Source organism: Phacochoerus africanus, chromosome 12, assembly GCF_016906955.1.
Source record: "Phacochoerus africanus isolate WHEZ1 chromosome 12, ROS_Pafr_v1, whole genome shotgun sequence".
NCBI lineage: Eukaryota > Metazoa > Chordata > Mammalia > Artiodactyla > Suidae > Phacochoerus > Phacochoerus africanus.
In genome coordinates this window covers 2,810,316-2,820,933 of record NC_062555.1, presented here as the reverse complement: position 1 = coordinate 2,820,933, position 10,618 = coordinate 2,810,316, and the positions used below count along the sequence as shown (strand labels likewise).

General features: G+C 40.8%; 1 pseudogene; it reads right to left on the bottom strand.

Moving 5' to 3' along the window:
• Nucleotides 1-233: 233 nt before the first annotated feature.
• LOC125113006 (saccharopine dehydrogenase-like oxidoreductase) overlaps nucleotides 234-10,618 on the bottom strand; it is an 86,067-nt pseudogene continuing 75,682 nt past the window's right edge.

Here is a 10,618-nt window from a genome sequence, read left to right as displayed (position 1 = left end):
GCCACTGGGAAATCATTTTGAGTTGAATTATTATTTCGGGTTGAATTATTTCTCTTTGCCATGTTCTTGATTTGAATTTTCTCCGGGGCATTGGTGGTGGTAGGCATTTTTAAGAATCACAATGGAAACAAATGGGAAATTGTTAAAATATTGACTGTAATTTCCTGGCAACTTCACTGATTTAAAAAATAGGAACCTTTAAGAAAAAAAAGCCCTCATTAGCAAGCAAGTCATTAATTAAAGGGCTGTAGAATGACTTGCATCGATTTCACCATGAAACCAGAAAGCTGTGGCCACAGGTCAATTTCCCCCTGCAGCTCTTTGCTTACCACAGATGCCACTTCCAGAATGCCATAGGTAGAACTATTGAAGCAGAGAGAGAGATGGGAAATGGTTATCGAGGCAGAGATGGATAAATAATTAAGGGAATTAACATAAATCCAGATGGCTGCCAGTCTTCCTCTTACACCGTACATACAACTGAAAGTCATTGTCAGAGCCTTTATATAGAAAAAGGTATGAAGATGGCTTGCTAATTATTACTCTTTATGCAATGACATCTTTTTCCAATAGCACAAGCACGATCAGGCCTCACATGGGGAGAGGCTCCATCTACTATTTTAGGATCCTTCAGACCATTTGCGATTTTGTGATTAAAACACATGCACGCACGCATGCATGCATGCATGCATGCACACACACAATGAAACCCTGACCTGTGGCTGTCCTAAAAACCACCACTATCAACAGCATCAAGCTGGCGCAATGGCCAGGCAGACATTGGGAGAAAAACTGGAAAATGGACTCCCACTGTTCTGGGTTTGGAAAATACAATCATATTAACAAGAAAAGCAGCCAAAACTCTGAGCACACCTACTCGGCACCAGTCCCTGTGCTTCATGTTGTGAACTCAAGGAAGCATGCAAATAGCTAATTTCAGAGCTGAGCACACTGAGGCCCAGATATGTTCAGCAACTGGACTGAGATCACACAGCTGCTCACTGGGGAATCCAAGATTTGAATGTCCCAGTTCGTCTGGAACTCAGCAGCCTACACAGGATCCCATTAAGACCAAGCTGACCAGGGAGTAAACCCTCACAGGTTCACTTCACCTGTTCCCAGCTCTCTTCTAGTCAGCTGGCTTGCACCAGCTCATAAGAAAGGATTGCTACATTTTCAGCAATTCTGTGAATCTGTCGATGACTCGGGTAGCTTGGAATGGGTCATGGTGGGAGTAGCTATGCCACAGAAATTGGCAAATGCTTCAAATCAGGGCTGGTTGTTAAACATTTACCAACACGCCATTACACACAGACCTGTGCAGACCCTGGGCCCACTGCTTACCAAGTGGCCTGGGCAAGTTTCTTAGTCTGGACATTTGAAATAACAACAGTGCTTGACTCATTGGCTTGTTGCAAGCGTGAGATATAATAATCGACATTAAGCACCTAGCACAGCAGAAGTGACTGGCTAGCCTTAGTTGTAAAAATGTGTCCTGCAACTATTACTAATTACTAGTATTATTAGGGGGCCATCCACATTCATCTAGAGCCCAGTCACAAGTCCTAAACTTTCTCCCTGCCTCCGGGTTTGTGCCCTCCCCCTCCAATGCATCCTCCTTGCAGAGGTGAGGGGAAACTTCTAGAATACAGATATTACCTCATTTTTCCCATGGTCAAAATATTTCTATGGCTCCCTATTACCCTCAGAGAAAAATTGCTGCTCCAAAATACCAAAACCTTTTAGTCTGCTGGGGCTGACTTAAAGTAGCATGGACCAAGGGGGGAGGTTAAACCACAGAAAGGCAAGGACCAACAACTCTGGAAGCTCGAAGGCTGAGGTCAAGTCATGGGCAGAGAGGGTTTGTCCCAAAGACTGTGGGGGCAGGGGCTGTTTCAGGCCACTCTCCTTGGATTGTAGGCTGACTGTCCTCTCAGTGTCACTTCATATTTTCTTCCTTCACTGCCCACTCTGTGCCCCCCCATCTTTAAGGACACCAGCACCCTTGCATACCCTCCAGCAGTGTCACCTCCCCTTAATTAATTACATCTGCAGCAATCGTAGTTCCAAATAAGGCCACATTTTGAAGGACTGGCAGTGAGAAATCCAACAATATGAATTTTGATGGGACACACTTCAACCCATCACCATCTGCTCTCTGGTCCTCCAGAGTTCCCGTGTCTTTCTCACATGCATGTGAATACATTCAACCTCCCCTCCCAACATTGCTGGAAGTCCAGCCCAATTCAGCATCAACTCAACCCCAAATCTCATTCAGATGTATCATCTGTATCAGGTACAGGGGAGCCTGAGCCAAAATTCTGCTCCATTTGTGAGTTTGTAAACTAGAACAAGTTACCTGCTCCCAAGATGCATGCAATGGTTGTTTTCTGTGTGGGTCTGACTGGGCTCAGGGGGGTCCAGAGGGCTGGTGGAACCTCCTTTCTGGGTGTGACTATGAGGGCCTTTGTAGAAGATATTTGCATTTGAATCAGTACACTGAGTAAAGAGACCCACCAAATAGGAGTTCCCTTTGTGGCTCAGTGGAAACAAATCTGACTAGGAGCCATGAGGTTGTGGGTTCGATCCCAAGCCTTGCTCAGTGGTGTTGCTGTGAGCTGTGGTGTAGGTCACAGAAATGGCTTGGATCTGGCATGACTGTTGCTGTGGTGTAGGCTGGTGGCTACAGTTCTGATTCAACCCCTATCCTGGGAACTTCCATACGCTGCAACTGAGGGCTTAAAAAGCAAAAAAGAAAGAAGGAAGGAAGGAGAAAGGAAGGAAGAAAGATTCTGTTGCAGTACAACATGGTTTGAAAAAGCAGTCAGAAATTATCTTGCTTTCCTTTCTTTTTGTTGCTAATAATTAAATTATTTGGAAATCTAAAATAACATTCAAGGAGAGGGATGAGGATTTTATACTTATTGGACCAAGACCTGGGTTAAGAATGATTAAGAGGCACTCTAAGAAAGCTCTCATTTCCAGGTGAGGAGACGGTGCCCTTGAGTTTCTGTTTGGTCCACACTGTGATGGGAAAATCACGTGATGGGAAGATCACTTTGCTTGGAAGCCCAATCAGAAGTCTGGCCTGATAGTTGGAGTATTATTCATGGGCTTTCCTGCCTTCCTGTGAGCCAGCACCAGAGAGAAGAGATGCTATTGTTTAACTTGCAGGCAGTTAGGAAGCCTCCAGTAGAAACCCCAGTCACTCACATGTCACTGCTGATGTAGGTTGTTTCTCCAAGACTCATATGCTTTAGAGGCAGCACAATGCTGAAAAAAAAAATAGCACTTTGGTTTTCTAGTTCCCTCTCTGGAGAGTTCCAAGACACTATCTCTTTTGACTTTTATTGGTAGTTTGCTTTGTGAGCTCTGTGTCCACTTTCATTTATTCCTTGAAACATTCTTTGCAGCGAAACATCTCTAGTCTTGTAATACCAGTGGAAAAAGGGAACTCTTGTTTCAAACCTGTGAAGTTTGATTCCATATTTTAAACTTAGCCTCCTGTAAAAATCACCTTTTTCTTCATTGTATGTATGTATGTACGTATTTTCCTTTTTAGGGCCGCACCCATGGCATATGGAGGTTCCCAGGCTAGGGGTCAAATCTGAGCTACAGATGCTGGCCTACACCACAGCTCACAGCAATGATGGATCCTTAACTGACTGAATGAGGCTAGGGATCAAACCCACAACCTCATGGTTACTAGTTGGATTGATTTCCGCTGTGCCACAATGGGAACTCCTCTTCATTTTATTTTACTGCCCCACCATACCCTTTCTGTCTGAGGACCATGGGTTTTTTTTTTTTTTTTTGGTTGGTTGGTTTGTCTTTTGTTTTTTTTAATGAATCTCTCTTGAACTCACCTGTTTATATAAATTTAGCATTTCCCCTTTTCCAAGAGGCAGTTGTGGCAAAAGTAGCAATTGGATTAAGGTCCCAACCTAGGGGTCTTTAAAGGGGTCCAGGAAAGGCACAGTCACATTTGTTTTTCCATAATTAGCAATGAGAAATAATTTAACTTGCCTTGACTATAAGCAAACAGCTCTTTAAGAAAAAAGTCTTCACTCAGTTGAATTCTTTAGGCTTCTGGCTAGGAGTACTGAAGAACCCTCTGCACAGAGTAGATAAAGGTTGGAGGAAGAATTTCTGATTCAATTGCATGTTATTTATTGTGGAAGGAATGTTTTCCCTACAGACTGATGAGGAACAAGATGTTTAAACATAAGCCAGGGCAGAGACCTGTTTGTTTGTTCAGCTTCAGAGGGGCCATGTTTCCTTGCTCATGATAATGAGTCTGCCAACTAACTCTTCTGTCCTCCCCCACCCCCACCCAATTCTGTAAATTTCCTTAGGATTTTTTACTTAGGGCTCTGGTTGGATGAGACAGTGATAAAGTGCATATGGGGCCATTGGAAAGGCTCAGGGGCTTTTTTTTTCTGGAGAAGAACAGCTTTATCACATCATTATGAATTTATGCTATGCTCCATGAATGTGTATAAACTGGCTTTTCCCCTTTTCCCCTCTACTGTTGGCTTGTGTATGTGCATAGCTGGATGGCAGCCGGACTCCATTTATCACAGGCAATGGGAGGGGGGACAGGGATTTGAAAGGGTTACTGTTCACATTTCCTGTGTAATTCCCTCTGAACTTACTGGGCTGTAATTCCTTTCTTGATGTTAAACATTCCCAGGCTCCTATAACCTCCTTGCTGACTTGCACTAGCCAGGCTTGTCTCAGGTGATCATGGAGGTGGACCTCCTGTTTTTAAAGATTAGAAATCTCTTTCATCCACAAGATAGGCTAAATGCTCATTTCTTTGCAATCTCAGGAAAAACATCTTTGATTCAAGACAAGAATGCAGCACTAATATTTAGTTCATTTTCTAACTGACATTTAAAAGCTAGCCACCCAGTTTGTTGTCAAATTAATTGCACAAAATTTTAAACCTATAGACTCTTAGTTTAGTGCATCTCTAGTGAAGTGAAAGCCTGTGAATCTAGTAAAGATCACACAAGTGGGTTCTGCTAGAAAAGGGTAATAGTTGATGCCAACACTTACTTTTAGCTTACTTGATCAATAGGTTAAGCAGCAGTGCTGATGGGTCAATATTTCTGCTTTGGTTCAGTTCAAGAGGTCATAGCTGGTCAGAGGGAGATACATATTTTATACTTTTTATTTGATTTTTTAAAGTATAGCGCAGCTGCTTTTAATTCCACAACTTGAAAAATATGCATTTTTGTGGATGGCAAAAGATTTTCTGTTTTTGCCTTTTCCCCCTTAAGTTTTAGGGGAAAATGTTCTGCTCCTACAAAGCATGAGTATGGGTCAGCAGCTGCTGATGAATTGATGGGGCAGGGTCACCTGCACCAGCACTGCCCTCATCCAGGTAACAAGCTTTCCTGTGGCACAGCTCTGGGCATGTGTGCTCATGTGGCTTAGAGCACACTGGCCTGTCCCCTACCAACTTGGGAACCTAAGGGTTTAGGGAAGGACAGGAACAAAACCACAGCTCTCTGAAGGAGTTTCTAGAATAATTTAAGTTTGCTGGTGTTTAGACCAAAGTAGCCTGTTTGCATGGCTTAAAGCAGGGAGATAAAATATTTTTTAGGCACATGTAATATGGTTTTCCATGGAGGCGGTAGAGGAATTTTTAGGTGGTTTTTTTTGGATCTGCCTTAACAAGGCAAAGGGACTTGTTTTGAAATTTTTTTCATTATCTTTTTTGGCCGCACTGCAGTATTCGGAGTTCCAAGGCCAGGGCTCAGATCCGAGCTATAGTCAAGATCTAAGCTGAAGGTGTGGCAATGCTAGATCCCTAACCCACTGTACCCAACCAGGGTCTGAACCTGCAGCCCAGAGCTCCTAAGACACCAACCCCATTGCACTATAGCAGGAACTCCTGGTTTTGATATTTTTCATTCACCTTTATTTCCCCAGTGCCAAACATAGCCTGTCACACAGCAAGCTTTCAGTACTGGTTTATTTGAATGAATAAAGTAGAAAGGCATTACTTTTGTAGATTATTTTTTGGTGGGTTTGGAACTCACCTGTGACATGTGGAAGTTCCCAGGCTAGGGGTCCAACAGCCACAGCAACACCAGATCTGAGCCACATCTGTGACCTACACCACAGATCACAGCAACACCAGATCCTTAACCCACTGAGCAAGGCCAGGGATCGAACCTGCATCCTCATGGATACAAGTCAGGTTTGTTACTGCTAAGCCATGGCAGGAAATGTGATTCTTAGTTGTTCCAAATGTTCAGGATTAAGTATGTCTAATAATGTTACTCTCACTCTTCCTATCGGTCTCTAGTGATATATCCTGTTCAGAGTTTTTTGTTAATAAACAGTTAATTTCCTCCCAACATTCTGCACCCAAACCCTTAAGTGTTCTGCACCTGGTGGCCTAATTGTAACACTGCTTGATCAGCAAGAAAAATATAGTCATAAATTACTTAAATCATAGATAGTCTGTTAACATTTCCTGAAACCAATAAGCCTGTTTATTATTCTCATGATGGAAAAAATGCTTATATTTTCTCCAAAAGATGAGCTATTTCTGGGACCACCGTAAAGCACTGAACAGTATGTCAGTGGACAAATACTTAACAGATACTCCTTAGAGAAGGCTAACATCCACAGCATTGTGCTGTCTGAAGCCTTGGTCCTGCCACCTGAAGCCTAGACTTCTCAACAAACAGGATCTGTACACTGGCCAAGTTAAACAGCAACTTAAGGTACATAACTATGGTTATGGGCTAAGTGAGTGGCCTAAATGAGAATCAGGTGGCTTAATGGAGGGAGTGTCATTATACTTGAGTTAGAGAGTATGAGAGATTTCATCAAGGAAGATTGAGTCGGGCATTAAACAAATAGTTGGGGTTCAGACATAAAGGAGTGAGGCTATTTGACATTTATAAATATGGGTAATAGTTTACACTCTTGGTGTTTCTTTTTTTTTTTTGTCTTTTTGCCTTTTCTAGGGCTGTGCCCATGGCATATGGAGGTTCCCAGGCTAGAGGTCTAATCAGAGCTGTAGCCGCCAGCCTATGCTGGAGCCACAGCTATGCAGGATCCAAGCTGCATTTGTGACCTACACCACAGCTCATGGCAATGCCGGATCCTCAACCTACTGAGCAAGTCCAGGGATTGAACCTGAAACCTCATGGTTCCTAGTCAGATTTGTTTACCACTGAGCCACTGAACTCCCACAGTTGGTGTTTCTAAGCAGTGAAGAAACCACAAGACACATGTATATGGTGGAGATTGCTCTATCAGTGACTTATTTATTTATTCCTTATTTTTTACTGAAGTGGACATCTTATCAAGGACAAAGAGCAGCTCTTTAGTTACCATAAGGATCAAATTCAGGAGGAAGTCCTCCCAGATTTCTTACCCAGTTAAAATTTCAACAGGAAGACAGGAATAAGATATATTGAAAAGTTATCATTCATGACTACATCTTGGTACTAAAGGCCCCATCCAATCTCAATGGTAACTTTAAACAGCTCTCACAGTTATGTTTTGACTTGAAGTCTAACATATAAGGGGACAGATCCAAATTTACAGTTCTTTTTAACAGAGATATCGGTGGCTATAGTCAGTGTAGATAAATACAACTTTGCAGCAGCTTTTTGTTAACTTCTGAAATGTTCTATAATAAAGCAATTATATTAATATCAAAAACTACTTTAATCCAACTTGTTTTGGTTTTATAAAGCACATCTAAATATGGATAGAATTTTTATTGAGACCCTTTGTCTGTATTTATTTATTATTAAAAGCAAACACTTGAGTGCATTTAATTTTAGAGCCAACCCTTTGTCTCCAGTTTCATTCTATTATTATATAAAAGAGCCAAAGGAAGAACTATGCAGCAAAGAAATGAAATCAGTTTTTCCAAGATCTGTAGATTGACTGACTAACTGGAAGTTTAGCATCTTACTCCCTGACAGGTGCCTCGGGGTAGTTATTATCAGTTACAGATTAGATACAGGGCCATTGGCTTTAATAGCTGGCTAGGTTGGGAATAGGATTGGCATCTTCTTAGGAAAGTTGGGGAGACTAAGGATGATAGTATATAAATAGGCTATCCACCACCTGTGAGTAGAGGTGACCTGAATAAATATGTGCCAATGGGTGATGATTCTCCCTGAGAAATAGCTTTGGCTTCTCTTCAAGTGCTTGGACCAAGGGATCATTCTGGCTCAAAAGACAGTAGAATAGGGCCATAGATACTAAATTGGAATGATGTCCTTCTCATTGTAAACTTGCAGAACTAATAGATGCTTGTTGTAAAACATTCATATGGCAAATACAGAATATTAAAAATAAAAAAATCTAGTTTCATTTATCTATTCCCTTTTTAGCTCTTTTACTATAAATTAAACAATATTTAAATTGTTTCCAGTTGTTAGCTATTATAATGCTGTAGTAAACATACTGGCACCAGGCAATCCTCCATTTATAAGAAGATGTGAGTGTATGTGCACACAGACATACACCTATATGTGTGTATGTGTGTGTGTGTGTCTGTGTGTGTGTGTATGTATTTTTTATTGCCTTGGTAACAGCTATTACCTGGTTTGTAGTTAATAACTTATCTTAATATACCAGTATTTATTTACATTCTGTTTTAAACTCACTGCCTTAGGCTACTACAAATGGCCTTAATTTTGTAGTTAATAATTCTAGTCATTTAATCATGAGAAAGTATTTATATAAGTATTTGTTAAATGACCTGAAGGATAGCCTGAACATGTATCTTTTGGCTTGATTATGTATGTCCAGTAACTTATTTAGTAAGAAGAATGTATTGTTCATTTTCATTGGAGTATACTTGACTTAAAATGTTGTGTGAATTTCAGGAGTACAGCATATTGACTCAGTTATACAGTACGTATATTCATTATTTAGTCAGATTCTTTTCCCATATAGATTATTATAGAATATTGAGTAGAGTTGCCTGTGCTATCCATTGGCTCTTGTTTGTTATCTCGTTCAAATATAGTAGAGTGCATCTGTTAATCCCAAACTCCTGATTTATTCCTCCCCCCACATTTCTCCTTTGATAACCATACATCTTTTTAAAACCTGAGACTGTTTCTATTTTATAAGTTCATTTGTATCACTTTTTAAATTATATTCCACATATAAGTGATATCATGATATTTTTCTTTCTCTGACTTATTTTGCTTAGTATGATAATCTCTAGGTCCATCCATGTTGCCGCAGATGACATTATTTCATTCTTTTTTATGGCTGAGTAATATTCCTTTGTGTACATATACCACATCTTAATCCATTCCTCTGTCAACAGACATTTAGGTTTTTTCCATGTTTGGCTATTGTAAATAGTGCTGTGATGAACATAGAGGTATGTATATCTTTTCAAACCATAGTTTAGTCAGGGTATGTGTCCAGGAGTGGGATTGTTAGATCCTATGGAAACTCTATTTTTCATTTTTTTGAAAAACCTCCATACTGTTTTCCACAGTGGCTGTGCCAAATTAAGTTGTGGGAGGGTTCCCTTTACCCACACCCTCTCCAGCATTTACTGTTTGTAGATTTCTTGATGATGGCCATTCTGACCAGGATGAGGTGATACCTCATTGTGGTTTTTATTTGCATTTCTCTAATAATTAGCAATGTTGAGCATCTTTTTCATGTGCTTTTTGGTCATCTGTCTGTCTACTTTGGAGAGAAAATGGTTTCTTTTAATTGTAACAACTTAGTTGAAGTTTATTATATTTGGATAATTGTTTTATACTATCTCTGAGAAAGCTGGCCATTTTATCTCTAAGAAAAAAATTTAGCTTATAATGAACTTCAAATTACTTCTGAATAAGATCTAGGTTTAGGCTTCTGATTCCAATTTGGTTACAGTGGGTAGAGGCAGAACATTGTGGCTCCTGCAACAACTTTTTTTTTGTCTTTTTGCCTTTTCTAGGGCTGCTCCTGTGGCATATGGAGGTTCTGAGGCTAGGGGTTGAATCCAAGCTGTAGCCACCGGCCTACACCAGAGCCACAGCAACGTGGATTCCAAGCCACGTCTGTGACCTACACCACAGCTCACAACAATGCCGATTCCTTAACCCACCAAGTGAGGCCAGAGACCAAACCCACAACCTCATGGTTTCTAGTCAGATTTGTTAACCACTGAGCCATGGACAGGAACTCCAACAACTTAACTTACAAAAATTATTGTTTCAGTGATCTGTTATTATGTAATAAATTTCCTGAACACTGAGTGGTTTAAAACAATAATTGTTCTACATGGATCATGGTTCTGTGGGCTGGGAATTCAGGCAGGTCTCAGCTGTATGATTTTTCTATTCAATGTTGCATTGACTGAGATCACTAGATGGTATTCATTTGGTTGATGATTTGCTCTGGAGGATCCAATATAATCTTTCTACCTATATATGCTGTCTGGCCAAAGGTAAAACACTGGGTTCACATGACCTTTCTAGTATGATAGTCTCAGGGTAGTCAGACTTCTATTGTGGCTTGGGCCTCCTATAGAGAAGGTTCCAAGAGTTTGGAAGGGGAAGGTGCCAGTGTCTTAAGGCCTAAAACTGGAAACTGACACCACATTGCTCCCCCTGTACTG